Raw genomic sequence first — 18676 nt, forward strand, 5'->3', positions numbered from 1 at the left:
TCGTCTATGGAGTAAACTTCCCATCTTCATAAAACAAAACCCGTCCCACACTTTGGATAAACGGATGGGGAATCGTAAATTCACTCCTGGGGTACTGCCCATGTCCCTTATGGACAGAAGTAGTCTGTAAAATGACTTAGGGCTCCAACACCCAAAGACACCCACCCTGATACTACCCCTCCCAATATATGGAGATTTAAGATATAATATTGAATTAAGATATAATATTGTCATATCCTGGGTATTATTAGTCAGGCTTGAAAAGGCTCTTGTGCTGTTAGCCTAGAAATCACCTATGAACCCATGCGTGCATTATGTAGATTTTTTTTTAGTTTTCTTGTTCAGAATAATCATGGTCAGTGTAATATGTAGAATGTGATGGTTTTTTTAATAAATATAATTGTCTGTTTACTATAAGTAAAGTTTTTTCTGTAAAGTTTATTTACTGTTACCGCTGAGTAATGTGCGTGCTTTTGCAGTAATGCACCACTTTTACTGTTAAAGCTGTATAATTCACATTGTGAGATTTCAGTATGCTATGCTAATTCCAGGCTGTGAACTGTGGTGGTGGTGCTGCGGTAGCATTGTCGCCTCACAGTAAGACGTTGTTCTGTTCAATTCTCAGCTAGAGCGTCTTCTGTGTGGAGACATGCGTGAATGGCTGTACCTTCGTTGAAGGTTGTGCGTCAGGGCTGGCAAATCAGCACGTAAAAATCTACTGCCAATCATTAGCGGACCGGAGTTCCTCTGTAGCGACCCCTAAACGGGAAAAGCCGAAAGAGACAACAACATGCTAATTCCAGGATGTTGTACTAATAACTGAATGTCCTTCACCACTCCTGTGGTGATGTCATGGTAGAGGGTGTGGCCAGTGTCATATTGGCCACACCCCAATGTCAACTTAAAAGGCAGCAGAATCCAACCTGTCCCTCCAACATGCTCAATTTAATTCACATTAATGGTTAAATACAGAAATACAAAGGCAAATAAATAAAAACTTAGATTTAACAGTTCTGGTGCTGATCTTCTTGAAGATATACAAAAGGTCAATCAGAGCAGCTGCGGGATTTGAGGATGCCTTGTACATCAGTCAAATCACCGATCAGCAGTCTGTATGAAACAAGAGTACAGAGATAAGGATTTGAGGCTATCTGCATGAGACATTGCTTTTACGCCCTGTATTCCTTTTGTGAGGAAACTCTGGACATTCCAGTTATTGCGTGCTCGATCAGGTACATGATGCAGGAGGAAACATTATACTCAATGATGGATATGATGAAGCTTGAATATAGCTGCACGCCATGCCCTTACTTAGAAATCGTGTGAAGTAGAAGGCTTTTCTTACAACCTTAGACACATGTTGGTTAAAATCCAGTTTACTGTACACGTAGTTCCCAAACTTCTGACTATGGCTGTGTCTACATTTATCAGTGTTTTATCAATGAGATAGCTCATATGACTCAGTTGGCTTCTATTTCTTAACTCAGTGATCAGTTTAGAAACAATACTACGTTCAACAGCGTAGGTGTACCAGGATAAACTACATTTTCCTCAAGAGCCCTGGTAGTATACTTGGAGATTACCGAGCCCTGTATAGCAAGTTCATCCAAATAACCAGCGAGTGACTTAATAAATCAATATTCAGCGGTGACCTCACCATGTTTAATTCCGGCCCGCCCCAAAAGCCTCGATTGCTCTGCCTCAATTTGTAGTCCTGCGATTAGAGGCTGGGTAATCGTTTCTTAGTCGCTGTCTGATGCAAGACTTTTAACCGGTGGAAACACGTGAATTATTAGAACACCGGTGTAAGTCTGGTAGCACACTAACCGGGATAAACCCATGAAGTAAGGAAGGCATCAGGCAGCTATATGAGAGTTAGCTCACTGGGAAGTAGTACAGTAAAGGCATCTGTAATCCTGCTGTACAGAAAAGGGTTAGTGGTATTGTCTTGGTTTTTTTTTTCGGTAAGTGAACATTGTCAGTTGGGAATAAACATTGTGGATTCGTCATTTGACTGATGCTATTATGCCTGATATTCCAAAGTGTTTCTTAGCAGTATTAATAGTATGTGCGTCTACAAGGCACGGAAAAGCTTTAAAAAGCAAGGATACTCTTTCGTGACCATGCTTACACCAGTCTGTCAGTAATCCCAGCATTTTAACCTTTTATATTCTACTTGGTGATTTATTATAAACTGTACAAGATCGGCATTGCATTGGTGCCTGTTTTTAGGGTGACGTGGAAATACCGGTGTGGCTAAATGCTTTACTTAAAAGATAGACATCCTGAGATCGACCCCTGGCCTATTCTATGAATGTCGGTGTACAGTGTTTGTAGCAGGATTATTCTTCAGTTTGAAACTTTGGTGTACAGCGTTTGTAGCAGGGTTATTCTTCAGTTTGACTGCACTGAATTCTGTATGCATTCCTCACAGTGGTATAAACCATGTCTTAAAATGTGAGTGGGACCATCACCTTCCTAATAGTGTGCTTATTCATTATACTTTGCTTGGCAGGACTTTGCCTTTTTGCTTATAGCTGTCCGATATTCGTTTTTAAACATTTCTTAGTTCTGCTTATGTGTAATTTATGCAAGTTTGCCAATTTTATAACCTATGTGATTATACTTGCTGTATATCTAGTGTGCACATTGACAGAAGGTGTTCCTGCATGGCACACTACAGACATGCCACAGACACAGGGAAATCTGTACTTTTTCGTGTCAGGTACTGCCCCCAGTCTTAAGTAGGCAGTTAGTCTTGCTGATGTCAGTAGTTGCTGTAACATGAAAGTACAGTGTAATGTTCGAAAGGCAGTTTGATAAACAGATGGTTTTATCTTTGTGTTGTGCTTGTAAAATACCTTTGAGCAAAAACAGCAAGGGCATTTCTCTAACAATGAGGATTAAAAAAGAGCAAAAGCATCAAGTACACTTCTTCAACATTCAGGCTAAGAAAAATAAAACACTCATCTTCCTAATGTCAACACTTATGATTAGCAGTACCAGCTATTTGAGATTTTGATTAATAGCTCCTGAATTGCACTAATATCTTTGACACATCAGGAGTATTGTGGACAAGGGTCTTTTAGTCCAATGCGTATGCCCCCTGTTCTACCCTTGAAATTGAGGGCGGCTGTATTGTAACTGTTCTTTCTCATTTTGTCCTTCAATAAAATGGTCCCTTATTTTCCTGTTACCGTAGGTTCATAAAATATAATTAACTATTTACTAAAATATTATTGAACAACTACATTTCTGCTTTTTTCAACAACCTTTTACTTCACTATATTTTATTTTGTCCATAATAAAAGTGAAAACATTTTAGTTTAAATGTATGTTGTTTTATGTGGTCTGGTATATTTTCCCTCTTTAAAAGTTGTTGAATGACTAGTTAGTTGTTTATTTGAACCAGTGAGTTAACATGGTGAGTTATTTAAAATGATTTTGTTATTGATGTGATATATTCTGATGATGTTTCCATAGTAGGACGAAAATACTTAATAACTTACATTTTACTTGTTTATTACTTGGAGTTTTTTTTATTTTGTTGGCTTGGGTGAATTACCGTTGCCGAGGCACCTTTGGGTATTGGTTGGGAATTTGTGTCCTCGGTTTCCCTGCAGTTGGCGTTGGTCCATGTAGGACTACAGAGTGACAGTATCTACAAAAGCCTTCAAGTTATTTTTTTTTCCTGTATCTGTATAACTGTTCTGAATAGTTTATAACAAGTTATGAGAGTAACATATTTGATAAGTCGTTCATGGAAAAATGAAAAAATGCAAGCACTCCTGCTACAGAAGTTTGTGTAAGATGCCTTGTGGTTTACATTACTGCCTTTGCGTGTCAGTGGAATGAGAAGATAACACCTGTTTCTTATGTCTAGCATGACTCATTGAAGGGGAACTTTTAATGGATTCTGGGAAGCAGACATGAAAGCAGTAAAACAAGATCACTTTAATATTACAGTTTCCATGATTGCCTTTTTTGGGGGAAAAAATTACATTTTTGACAAGTTTGGGGTTTTACCTAGTCGATGAGTTAATCAGAAAAGAAGATCTAGCTTTGAAGAGTGAAAAATTGGTGTTTGGTGTCAGGAGAGAGGCAGTAATGGGGAAATGATATTCCTGCCTACTGTAGCCTTTGAAGTGGAATTAGCTCAGAAGCTTATTCCTTCCAATGGAGCTCAGAAAGATTGCACTGTGACTTCCAATGGGTCGGAGCCTAAGATTTTTGATAGCATCAAATTATATCTTCAGATTTCAAACAAATGTTCGTATCTCTGGAACAATGTGGGGGTACTAAAGAATAATAAATGGCAAAATCTTCAACATAAACAATTTTTATTGAGGTAGTATTCTTTAGTTTTTAGGTCTTAAACTGAATTTTGTATGTCCCAATAACCATGGTGATTAAGTTAATATTTTGTAAACAACTCACAGTATTTTAGCAACCAAAGTTGCACACAGCAGTATTTTTATCCAAATGAGATATTTCATATGAGGCTAGCCAGTTCTGTCTGTGTTCCTTGGTCATTGAGATATTTAGAAGAAACATGAAAATTATGACAATATAAAAGTAAATATGAACAACAAATAATATAGCTTTATCTGCACTAGACAGAGGTTAACCATCAATACAGTTGAGTTTGCCATTGTTTAAGCTTTAAGATGACATTTTTTAATACTTTGTATTGTATTTAGCATGTTTTTGGAATTATTGATGAAAATTTGAGCAAACTGTTTGATACCTAGAGGCATCAGTAAGATGATGTTGCAGAAACATCTGGAGGTGTCACTCGGCTGTAGTGAGTTTAACATGAAGCTTAGGCTTTAGTTTCTATTAGCAAATGTATTTTCTTTTTAACAAAAGAAGATGTGTGCTTCATTCAGCCAACTTAAAACTGGAGTTTGAAGAACAACCACAGCTACAAATAAGTGAAATAAAAATTGTTTCAAGTCTTTAGTCCATGGATAATGCTGTTTTTAAATTTAAACGGGTACCTTTTCAGTAGGTGGTCTATAAAGATATTTTGGGCCGATAGTGTTCTTTTTTTCTGCCTATGCACTGTAGTAAAGCCCAGCAATTAGCCAGTGTGTTTGCAATGGTCACTCTTAGTGTGGATTTCTCTTTTAGTTCAGAACTCCTAGCTGTAGGCACTTTCTCTGCCTTGTTTCAGTTCTACTGGTTTTCTTTTTACAGAACTTCCATTGAAATTTCAGGTCATCATTTTCAGATATAGTGAGTATGAATTCTGCTTCGTCAAGCGCCAAAGGCTCTGATATGTATCAAGAGGCAGCTGTTGCTTATTGTTACAGAGTAGATGTGCCTGCCTGCTTCAGACTCTCTTGAGATGCCCTCTTGTGCAGTCAGCAGTCTGCTTCTGTGACTTTGCGGTCACTCCCCTGTACCATGCATGTCTAGCTGAGCCTCCTTAGTTAATAGACTGGAAAACTTGTAAGCAGACTTTAACTGCTTGAATAGGCAGGAGGCTGGGGAATAGGCAAGAACCAGTTAGCCACAATGAGTCCATCACTGTGACTCAGTAGGTATGTTCTGAGGTAATTCAGATTATTGAAACCATTAATGGTATTTTTTTGTGCTGTATGACATTTTATAAGCTCTTCACACCTGGTTATGTTGTTCTTCGTTTAATTTTAAGTTGTTCTGACAAACTAGAAAATTTAAATTTAGGTTATTTCTCTGCTATAGTTGTATCGGCATAATCTGTGCTCAGTAATTGTGATATGCAGCTGCTCCAGAAAGAAACATTATTTTGCTTTGCTTGCTGGGACTTAGGAAGGACACATTTTCTTTGTATACAGTGAGCATTGTTTTCCTCGTCCCTGACTTTGCAAGCCTTTGGTAAAGCTGACAAAATTCATTACAAATGCTGTGTGCATTTGATTGCTATTCCTGAACTCATCTGGAACTTTGCAGTTATTTTTCTATTCATTAATCTGCAGTTGTCTAGACATATCATCATCATCATGCTGTCTTCAAAATCTGTTTGGCGAGTACAGAAATGTGACTTAGAAGATTATATTCTACCAGCATTAGAAAAGAATAACATTTTTCTGTCGAGCCTTTCATAATTCTCTTGTGCAAAAAGCCATAGTTGCAGCAAAGAAGAAATCAGCACTTGCCTCGATTTCTTCAGCTGTTTTCAGTTTCTTAACAAAGAAAATCGACTTGTGCAGAATGGAGGCAGTCTGTTCATCACTTGCTTTCTCTATTGCTGTTTCTGAAAAGCGGCTTGGAAGTCACCTGGAAATAAATGAGTCTTTTTGCTGGTTAATTTTCTGAAGTATTACCTAAATGGTCTGAAGCTAAGCAAAATCTGTTCATTTGCTTTAGAAGTAAGGTACAAACTAATAACGCCTTATAGAGCTGCTCAGTTGTATCAATCGATATAGTTTAATCATCAGTATACCAGGACAGGAAATTTCGAATGCTTTCTTTGATTTTTGTCTGTTTTTAATCGAACATTTGTTTCAGACCATTCCTTTTTCTCTACTTCTTGCCACACATAACAGCTTCCTATATTTATATTCACTTATTTGGCTTAAGTGTATTAGAAATGCTTTTAAAATGCAACTGCCACCTCCTTATTCTTTAATGATACAGTTGTATACTGTTCCAGGATGGTTTCTCCTTTGCTTACATAAACTGTCCAAGATTAGTCCAAGTCCTGTGGATTCTGAAACCTCTTTATGTTGGCAATTATAGGCTGTTTTTCTTTAATTATGGATTTTAAAATTATGACAGTTTTATTAAATGAATGGTTATTGAAAGGCATTGAACAGATGATTTTTCTTCAATAGTGTTGATTTATTCCTAGCTTAATTTTCATGTAAAGGTGCCGATTGTTGTAAAACTGTTTCATTTTTACCACACAAGTGTTTTTTGTTTGTTCTTCCCATTATGACAAGTGTTTTTTGTTTGTTCTTCCCATTATGAATCTGATTAAAACTATGATATTTAATAATTCAGTCAGTCATTTATGTAGGCGATTTAATGTTTAATAGTTATGCTTTGTTTTCAGCTAGAAGGTTTTTGACTTAACCACAAGAATTTAGTTGGCTTTAAAGTTTTAAGAAAAGTTACTTTTAAGCCATTTTTATTCTTTTACTTTTATAAGTATTTAAGACTTTACAGCCTGCCCAGTGAATCAACAAATTAAATTTGTGTTGGATACCATGTGTGAACAAGCTGAGGAATAGTTAATTTAAGTATGAGGAAGGACATTGCACTTTATAAAAAAGAATGGCTTGTGCTGTGTGCAGGTTTCTCAGTAGGATGATTTGACTTGAGCATGGTCAGTCATGATAATGACACAATGATGCAAATTAGCAATTTCTTATGCTTTATTTGGTGAAGTAGGACAACTGTTTGAATTGTACTGTCAAAGGTTGTTGATTGAAGAGACAGTAGGCCTCTTTGTCCTCAGCTGGTGAGACCAGTGAATGGTGCAAGGGCTGTATCATGTAAGTTGTGTGAGATTTATGAATTGTATAATACTTCCGGGACTGCTGTATTAAAAGCAATAATAAAGATAATTTATATATGAAGTAAAACATATGAGAAACCTGTACACCAGTAAGAATAATATAAGAATAGGACAAATGTAGCAGGTATGACTTGATTATGTACAAAAAGAGAGGAGCGAATTGGGGAGGTGGAATGGTGTTTTCAGCTATATGTTGTTGACGGACGATTATTAGAATGGAGACAGAGAAGCACTGTTAAGGGCTTTTTATTAACCTTTCTAAAAGAGATTAAACTTGTTTGGAAAGAGATGAGTAATGGGATAGCTTCAAAATAAAGTCATTCCCAGCTTTTATCTCTGAAAGTTTGAATTAGATGTTTAAATGTTGTGACATTTATTCACTCAGTGATGAATGCCTTAGAGAATACAGAGTTATGTTGATTAGTTGGTAAAGTCGTAGCACAGAGTCTAAACAGGCTTTTGAACCATAAAATTTATGATGTCCTGAAAAGATGGAAGTGTTATGCTTTGTTTTGTAAATATGTTTAGATTATATAACAGCACTGATAAAGATGTTTACGAAATTGTTGATATCCCCCGGAACGTAGTGCTAGTTTTGCTGAGGGCAGATTAAACGATAGTTATTACTAAATTTTGTGAATATAAGTGGTCCCAAGACAGACCTTTGTAGGACCACAGCTTTAAAAGCACCTTTCTCAAAGTGGCAGCACCTTCAGTCACCACAAAAAGTCCTGCATTTAAAGAAGTCAATGATTGTCTTTCAACTTCTCATGAGGGATTGCCACAGTGGATCACCGGTTCGCAAATTGATTGGCAGTGGAGTTTTTGCTGTGTTGAGTTGCCAGCCCGGTGCCCTACCTTCACAGAAAGCACACACACCTACCTGAATGTCTTTAAAACTCCCTCGAGCGCAGGGACATGCAGACTCAGCGCAGAAGGTGCTCCAGCCAAGAGTCGAACCAGAGAATCTCTTGCTGTGAGCTGACAATGCTAACCAAAGAGGTAGATGATGAATCATTGCTGAATCCTCAAGTAGTTAACCTCCCAAGATGCAGAGTGTAATTCAGTGGGTCAGAGGCCTGCCTAAGATCAAGAAACATCCTTCAGATAGCTGATTGCATTCTGGAGTTAAATTTTTGAGAAAGACATTAAAGTTTTATTAAGAGAGAGCAGAATGATTGTACAATGATAGCTTGTTAATATTCAAAAATGTGCATGCTGATTGGTCAGTCCAAACCAGCGTGCCCATTGTAAATTGTGGATATGTCAATTGAACTTCAGCACCCAGACTTTTTTCTATCAGACTTTCCTTCATTAGTGTATGCTATGGAAATATAAGTTTCAGGTGTCCAGATTTTCACATTATCCAAAATTTTGCCTCATACTTTCAGTCTTTCCCTCATTAAAAATGTGGTTTTCTGACCAATCAATGAGGAGTGAAGCCACTAAATAATGACAAATTTCAGCGTCAGAATTCATGTCCTTTAGGCAGTGCACAATAGCATAAATTCTGTTATTCTAGCAGCTTTCTAAGTTTATAAGAGCAACATTTACAATAGAGACTTTTGTCTCCTATTTAAAGGTTTGTGACATTTCTTGATTTAAGAGGTCAAGAGGTGGTACGTACAGAGGGCAGAGCAAATACAAGGAAAGTCAGGTACATTCTGCAAAATTAAAGAAATGTACCTGATTTTAATTGTATTTTGCCCCGTGTCTCTCATATCTGTAAACTGTCCAGATTTTATATATTTTTTTCCAAGGAAAAAATAATAAAAAAAAGCGACTGGGATATTCCTTTCTCCATTGCTTGTTTTCCACAGCACTGATGTACTGTGCAAGTATGGGAACATAAGTCCCATACTTGTGTACAGTACATCAAGAAATGCAGAAGAATGCGGAGGAACAGCACAGCGTTGTTATACAAAGACATTCCCCCGGATTCATGAAGCTCGGCGCAAGGCCGGTGTAAGGCTTGCGCCGGCCGTGCAGCGTATAAATGGCGTAGCAGCGCCACATGCATAGTAATGAGTGTGCGCTGCAACCACAACCACATGCATAGGGCACGTGCGCGAGTCCAGGGAGCCTAACTAGGTTGCGCTCAGAGGCGTGGCCAAGTCAGCAGGCGATGAGCAACCTAAAGTGCTGACTCTTACAGGCCGCCTGCAATAGTAACCGCACCTACCAGTGTCCGTGGATAATGAAACTTATGCAAAGTATGCTACATAGTACCCGTCCACACAAAATGGAGAACCAAACATAAATGCACGAAATACAAAATGTTCCCGTTCATGGAACAAATGATACGTAGAATACTGTGTCCATTACGTATTGCACTGTCAACAGTCATACCCAGTGGAGGTGTACTGCATCATGTCAGCGCGCCGCAAATACACACGACTATCCCCATGGGCATGGTCACCAGCAGTCCCACAGTGGTAGTGATAGTACACAGCTGGGCAGTCGTGGCCATATAGCAACCATAAAGAAACTAGACATCCCAAACACACACAAACATATGTATAGTAAAATGTGCTATACACAGCAACGTAACCATCACATACACATAGGATGGCATATGCCGAATGGGAATATCCAGAAGCAGAACCCATGCATGCAGATGTAATACACAACAACCCCTTTTTATAGCACGTAACCCGCACCCATGTCTGAATGTCCACCTAATCCAGCTTAGCAGCCTTGCGCAGCTGCACACCTACACAGAACAGGTATACCCCATATGTAGTAGGAAGTATTGTCTTAGGCAGTGACAGGCTTGCAAATATGTACCCCACATATGTCAACATACCATCCCAGGTACTGAAATCCAAATGGCTGCATGTGAATGTGTCGGCAGAATGTGTACACCCCGCGTGTGGTTACAGACCTGTCGAAACCCCATAGGTGTTCACACGCCACGGTGTCCATAACTGTACACATCTGGACAAAGCAGTATGTGTAGCCACGGTACTGATGAGTAGCTATGCAGACATGCAAAACATAATACACAGGGTGGAACAGCTGTCCACCAAGCAGGTCACCCCAGCAGGGTTGCCACATGTACAGATTGTCAAGGTGGGACATCACTCGTAGATATGTGTGGATTTGCATGGTAAAACACCCACGGCCAATGCAAAGGATAGAATAACACGTATATGCCAGAATGAAAGGTTATTGCATAGCATGTGAATAGCTTAAGCTATCCAATATAATAGTCATGTGTACCAGATACAAAATGCCTGTAACATGCAAGTAGTAATGAAGGTAAGAAATACACTACTGTGTTTATATCACAGGACATATGGCACGTGTCAAGTGTTGACGCAGGACACAGATGTCCATAATGGGGCCTCCCCCGCAAAGAGGAAGAAGTGCTAACCCTACCCCCCACTGAAGTATCGGCAGTATAAATACAACCCAATGACACACCAACACCACCGTCCAACCCATGACAGCAACAAAAGCTGGACAAAGACTAACACGATGCGTGCACAAATAGGGACACATGTAATCAGTGCTCTCACAACCGTCTACAGGCCGCCGAATAATAGTATGTACATACGCATGAAATGCTGCGAAGGATGTGTGGTAGTCCCCAGTATCACAGAGGTACGTACACATATACACTGTAACCAACCGTCACATATGTTCACTGTAACACAGCATACCTGCAGGTAATACATAGTGCAATCATGTGCTACATAAATATCCACGTATGAATGACTACAGGGAATAGACAATTGTGAATGGGAAAAACGCACAACATGGAATATGTATGATAACCAGCACCACCCACATCATTGTATGCCAACAGCATAGGCTATTGTCGGTTGTCCAAACACCCGTGTCTGTAAACACAGATTGAATATTATAGCAATAACCCACGCCTGGGTGTGGGTAATGCTGGATATACACACGGTTTCGCCCTCGGGACCAAACAAAGCCAACCATGGGTAAATACAGCATTACCTACACCCAGAAGTGGGTTATTGCTATTATACCATGACATCATGTAAGAAAATAAACTATTAATTCCCTTACATAATGGCATAGTATAATGCCTGTCTGCTGCCCTTCCGCAGATGTCTGGCATCCGCAGCAGTGCTGATGTACTGCGCGCCTGCACAGTACATCAGAGCTGTGGGCAAAAGCAATGGAGAAAGCAAGATCTCTGTTGCTTAGTTGTAGTGTTTCGCTATGTTACATGGGTTTAACATAGCGAGACAGCTTTAAAATAAGCAACGGAGATGTCCGTTGCTAATTTTAAAACTGTCTCGCTATGTTAAACCCATTTAACATAGCAAAACACTACAAAAAAACAACGGAGAGCTTGATTTTCCCGTTGCTTTCTTTTAAAACCTGTCTCGCTATGTTAAATGTGTTTAGCATAGCGAGACAGCTTTAAAGTAAGCAACGGACATCTCCGTTGCTTATTTAAAGCTGTCTCGCTATGTTAAACCCATCTAACATAGCGAGACAGGTTTTAAATACCGAGTTATACTAATGGAAAAAGGTCCGGGCGACCGGACCGTTTTCCATTAGTATAACTCGGGCATGCTGGCCAATCAGCGTGTACGGTTTGGAATAATGGGGGGGTCATGGTATAATAAACATGGACAAACCGTGCCCATGTGCCTCGTCTGACATTCGTACACGGTCAGGGCAGTGCTGTACACTAGGCGGACAAGACTAATCCCAGAGCACCACAGGAACAGCCTGACAATTAAAGACCCGTATGCGTTGGGACTATAAGCCTTTGTGTTCTGAATATCCCTGCGGTTACGCCATATGCATCCTGGGTCAAGAGCATTAGGGAATAGGGAATGTGTAACGTGTAGTACCACACTTTTCCCAGCAGGAGAATGGATGCCTGTGACGTAAGTGAGTGTGGGGGGGGGATATGTTAATGTAGCTATGTACCATGGGTATGCATATAAATGAGACAGAACACCAAACGTGTAGTGGTCACAGCAATCGGCCAACGTGAATGCAGTCCCGTTTGAATTACGAGTATAGAACATATAAATGTGAACGTGTAACTAATGCGTCTGTGCCGCAAAGACAGTTACATATGTAAAGGTGAAAGTGTGTTCCGCATACGTCCGTTAACCGGATCAGAGATATGTATGTTACTGGTACTGTCACAACTAATACAGGCCACGTAAGCACAAAGACTCAGTAAACATATGTAACCCAGAATACGGATATGCATGTGCGCCTGCGCGTAACCCACAATAAGGAAATGCAAGTGCGCCTGTGCGTGTGTGATCCGCTCACAGCAGAGTAAATTAATGCTGTTTCCCCCACATTAGTTACACATGTCTCAAAACTGTCAGCCTCTGAAAGTATGGAACCGGACAATGCCATGCAAAGTACTGGTACAAATAGTGAGAAACACAAGATATGTGCTAAAACAAACATAGAAAGTGGATAGAATAACGGGTGTGTTAGTAGCAGGGATTGACGAAGGGTATGCATTCGTAACCTGAACTACTTGTCAGAAGGTGCCACCGTAAGTCTCAAATGAAATGCCAGCAAATTGCCAGATAGACACAGGTCAATGTAAAACACACCTAAGATAAAGGGTCAACCATCCGTACACTCTGCCAGTATCTGTACAGTGGAAAGGTATGGTATGGTTATAGATGTGTGTAGACAGGTAATCCACAGACATTAACAAAGCAAGGTATGAAACGAGGAGTTTACATGTATATATGTACACACAACAGACCTATGTCCCGTATATATGACACATGGATATAAATATGCCAAGTAATAGCTAATATGGGTAGTCAAACAGACATCCACGAATGGGGAATATACAGCAGCAGTCAAAATCATTGGCCAGAAAGTGACAGTCCAGCAAGAATGGGGAATAATACAGCAGCAGTCAAAATCATTGGCCAGAAAGTGACAGTCCAGCAAGTTCTACACTTTAAACATGCATATTGGTGTCCATTATAGGACTCCAAAAAGTTATCCATTCGCAGTACCTGCAACGATTGACGCAAAGGAAGTGACAGCCGCATATACGAATCAGCTGTATATGCACTAAAATCAGGTGCAAGGGTGATGACACGTGTCCATGAAATGCAGGACGTATGAACAGATATCCCTAGAGTGGGGAGTGCAGATAAGTGCGTCCACATCGCAGTACCGCACACATTAACCGTGAGTAATGTGTACCATAAAGGGTTGCAGGCATGGGAACCTGGGTATGCAGAAATGGGCCTAGGTGTTGTTTGGCAGAGATGTCGTAGGCCCGCCCCGTGGGAGGGATGTGGGTATAGCACATGCCTTTATTCTCAATAATGGTGCAAAGCATCCACTGGATAATGCGGAAAGCAAGTTGGAAATATGTACAGCCCTATATCAGTGTCCTGTAGGCGATTCCCATGGATGGACATGCGTACGACCAAGATGGTACCCATAACTGGAAAACTGTCAGAATAACACAGCTGCAGTAAGGCATAGTACAGGAAATACAGATAGGGACTACATTATAAATACCCCATACAAACTCAGACCGTTGTGCGAATACTGGCGTAGCCATGAATACGGATGTTATGAGTGTCACTAATCATGCAATGGAAATAGCGGTCACTATCACCTACCGCACAGTCCGTAATGCCTAGACAGCAATCAGCTAGAAAGGCACATCACTATGTGAAATGTAACGAGGGCAAAGGCCAAACGTCAGGGCGTGTACACATAATGACAACGGGTCAAGGGTATGATGGAGCTAACCTGTCCAAAATACATGTACTGAACTGGTGATATTAGGCGGACAGGTGAGAAGAAAGACAGCAGGACAAATGGGCAAACATGTATAAGTCATACCCCGGAAAATGTGAATGACAACGTATGCCCTGCAAAGGTCAATGTGGAAGGTAATTAGACACAAAGGTAAAGTGTCCCCCAGGGTGTCATGAAGTGTCAACATAACAATTACCAGACCCCCATAGTTGTACGTGAGCCCCGCCACTGACGGAAAGCGCAAATACAATGCACACATATGGTACATGAAAGAGCAATTAGTGTGGATAAGCAGATGTAGACCTGTGTGAGGAATACAGCTGTCTGTGTGGGTGGGTCGTGCAAATACAAAGTAATGTCATGTGGGCTGTCATGCCGCCGTACACAGTGTGTGTATTGTAGTCAGACAGTAGGTATGTTGTATCAGACACATACTCTGCAACTGTACAGTTGTACGCAGACTGTGTAGAGGTATGCCTCGTATGTTTGCTGTGTTCCACGTAACAGTAACAGTCTGGCACCCTCATAATAACTGACGACAGGGAACAACGACAAACGTGATGAAGACACCAGATCAGACAGAAATGCCATACTCATGCATAACATATCACTGTGCTCACTAGCAATGTTTCTAAAAGCAACATGTCATTACTGGCCCTGAGTGTCCCACTATCACATAAGGCCTTGTCCAGATATACGCTCCTTGAGGTGGAGTGTTATGAACAGAAACAGATACATGTGTGTGGAAACATTATTATCCACTGCAAGATGATGAAATGTGCTGCAGTAGGAAGTGCAGTACTGTCCGCAGGTATGTGCTGAAATGCAAATTAAACAGCAGTCTACATGAATTACCTATATTGGCGACACCTGCACAGATGATTATAGTGGGACATGCACACGACCATGCACACAGCTCAGATAGACATACACATATCATAAACAGGCAATGATACACAAAGTCTATGGCATGTATGAGTTCAGTGACAGTACAGCAAGGATAGCTGTCTGCCAAGATATACAGCGGATGTCTGTAAGGGTGTGTAACACCTCCCGGAACACGGACGTTGCATGGACAATGTTCGGAATTGCATCGTACCACATTGCTATGTGTAAGCTGTGCAAATATGTGATACATGGGACAGACAGCTGTCCATGCAAGAGCAGCGCTATGGGCATAAAATATGTATATATATATATATATATATATATATACATCGAGAGAGATACAGACAGACACATCTGGCAAGGCCGGTAGTGGAACCTACACATCACTACCCTATCACACCACAGCATGACGCACGTAGAGAACACGCTACTGAGGTCGCTAACCACAGCAGACAGGCAGTCCACTAGGTACGTCTCAACATCCGCAAACACAGAGACGTCAGCAGGATATATGTGTGTTGCAAAGCGCCTAAAACCATAACCTACGAACCCATGCGGCTGGGAGCATAGACACACACACACGCACATCTGGCAGGCATGGGAATTGACCTTACACCTACCTACCCTATATCACGACAGTATGACACAATTACAGAATGCGCTACTCAGATTACTGAACACAGCACTGTCAGAGGCATATGTCTAGGTGGGTGACATCATCCGCAAAGGAATAGACGCTGATAGCAAATGTATGTGTTCTGAAGCGTCTAAAAGCATCACTGTCTCCAGAGGCAGCTGGAAACACACACACACACACTTGGAAGGGCTGGGAGTTGAACCTACACCTACCTACATGAACACATTACAGCATGATGCATTTACAGAACACGCTACCGAGATTACTGAGCACAGCACTGTCAGAGGCATACTTCTAGGTGGGTGACATCATCTGCAAAGGGATAGACGCTGATAGCAAATGTATGTGTTGCGAGGCGTCAAAGCATCACTGTCTCCAGAGGCAGCTGGAAACACACACACACACGCACTTGGAAAGGCCGGGAGTTGAACCTACACCTACCTACATGAACACACTACAGCATGATGCATTTACAGAACGCGCTACCGAGATTACTGAGCACAGCACTGTCAGAGGCATACTTCTAGGTGGGTGACATCATCCGCAAAGGAATAGATGCTGATAGCAAATGTATGTGTTGTGAGGCGTCTAAAAGCATCACTGTCTCCAGAGGCAGCTGGAAACACACACACACACACACACACACACACACACACACTGGGAAGGGCCGGGAGTTGAACCTACACCTAACTACATGAACACAATACAGCATGATGCATTTACAGAACACGCTACCGAGATTACTGAGCACAGCACTGTCAGAGGCATACTCCTAGGTGGGTGATATCATCCGCAAAGGCAAGGATGCCGATAGGGAATGAATACAGAGTGAGCAGTCACACAGCATGTTACTATCCCAAGGTGGACGTACAGTAACACGGCAGTGCTGCACTCGGGAATACTAACTATCTACGGAGCACTACATCACGAAATGGATACGGGCTGCACCACAGACAGTACACCCTTTGAGAGAGCAACCAGTGTGTTTGATGTAGGCATCCATTGTGGCATAGCAACTATATATAATTCGTAGAAGGTAGAAAAACACCCACAAGGGCAGATACCAATAATGCAGAGAACCACCGCACGGCACAATCCACCTTCAATCTAGCAGCGTTGTATACACCAAAGACACTCCTTGGTTATAAAAACAGTATGAATTTATTGAAACATACAAAAACGACTAAGCGCTTTCGCCAACAGTATGGCTTCTTCCGAGTCCAGGACTCTGAAGAAGCCATATTGTTGGCGAAAGCGCTTAGTCGTTTTTGTATGTTTCAATAAATTCATACTGTTTTTATAACCAAGGAGTGTCTTTGGTGTATACAACGCTGCTAGATTGAAGGTGGATTGTGCCGTGCGGTGGTTCTCTGCACTATATATAATTCGCCTGGATGGCCACCATGGCTATGCAGGATGTCAATGGCCATGGCTACACGCCTAGTATCAGACGGTGCCGAATGTACTGTGTGCCCATGAATGGCGTACTGGGCATGCTCACACACTTAAGTGCAAACATGCATACACATGGAGTGTAATCATGGAAGGGCAGAGTGTGGAATGTACTGTGTGTCCACCTACACAACAGCAAACTGGGCATGCTCACACACTTAGCAGTTGCAAAGGGGAAACATGCATGCACACAGGGTATAATCACAGAAGGGCGCAGTGTGCAATGTACAGTGTGTCCATCTACACAACTGCTTACTGGGCATGCTCACACACTTAGCATTTGCTACGCGCCGTCCAGCATGCAGACGGAATGTACACACAGCAGGTCACAGTAAGGTAAACCTGTCCACACGCACAGGGTGGTCACACATGCAGTTACTCGTACACACACAGATGACATCACAGGTGTCACGGGTGCATGTCAAACATGTACACACTGCAGTGAACACTGTAGCTGTCATGCCAGCACCATGTCATCGGTGCAGCAGTAAGCCTCACGGTCCAACAACAGCATGTGACATATGTCCACAGGTCTGTATAGCAGTGTACACCAGTTGTGCAGAGTACACATGTACTAACAATGATCCAACATGTGTGATGTAGTCCACCCATATCAGTATACATGGACAGGTTGGCTCCACATGTACCACGACCCTGACTCAGCTGTGACACATGACTGCTGCTGTACCACAATGAACAAACGTCTGGATATGTCATACATGTGATTGTCTGGATGTGTGCATGGACTGCACACATGACACATACAAAGCCTGTGATGTACCACATGCATAACACTGGTGTATGCAGTGCTACACACACGAATGGAAGGTGAACCCATGTCTGTGGAATGCTCCCACTACAGGGTGTAGCAGTGTTGACTGGGACACATACCCTTGTATTGTTTGCTTGTGACAGCTGTGATACCATACCACAGTCCATGTTTTATGTATGTCAACACACATGTCAAAAGGTAGCAATGCATACACACATGGCAACAGGAGACACGTGACGTGTACTGTGCATGGAGCAGCCATGCCTGAGCAGTGGCCGATGTCCATAACATAGTTGCAACAACCTACCACATGCATACCCATCATAGGGGCCATTATACGGTGGCATAGAAACAGCACGTATGGAGGTATGTGTGTACATAATGTGTTTAAACACCTGTCTACATGCATGTGTGCAGGTGGTGGCTCACAGTTGTGTCACACACCATCCTACCCTGCCATGTGCATACAGTATGCTATGTCACTGTTACATGACAGTGCTGACATAATGCATACCCAGCGGTCAGGTGTTATCGACTGTATGTCACATGGCAACTGTAACACCTACCACCCCCAAGTGCATATATCAGTACATCTGCCAGATACAGTGTTGGTACACATAATGCACTACATACGACTGCATGCCTGCACACGTATCATATGGCGGGT

The 18676-nt window shown here is 41.5% G+C and overlaps 1 protein-coding gene across 1 annotated transcript in view; it reads left to right on the plus strand.

Moving 5' to 3' along the window:
* The first annotated feature begins 1714 nt into the window (after window positions 1-1714).
* LOC122792203 (tyrosine--tRNA ligase, cytoplasmic-like) overlaps window positions 1715-18676 on the plus strand; it is a 480316-nt gene continuing 463354 nt past the window's right edge. The window contains exon 1 of the mRNA XM_044059934.1: window positions 1715-1964. The gene's annotated coding sequence lies outside the window, so the exon portion shown is untranslated. The remainder of the gene's footprint in view (window positions 1965-18676) is intronic.

The sequence above is a fragment of the Protopterus annectens genome, chromosome 1.part2 (genome assembly GCF_019279795.1).
Source record: "Protopterus annectens isolate FY-2018-M chromosome 1.part2, PAN1.0, whole genome shotgun sequence".
Taxonomy (NCBI): domain Eukaryota; kingdom Metazoa; phylum Chordata; order Ceratodontiformes; family Protopteridae; genus Protopterus; species Protopterus annectens.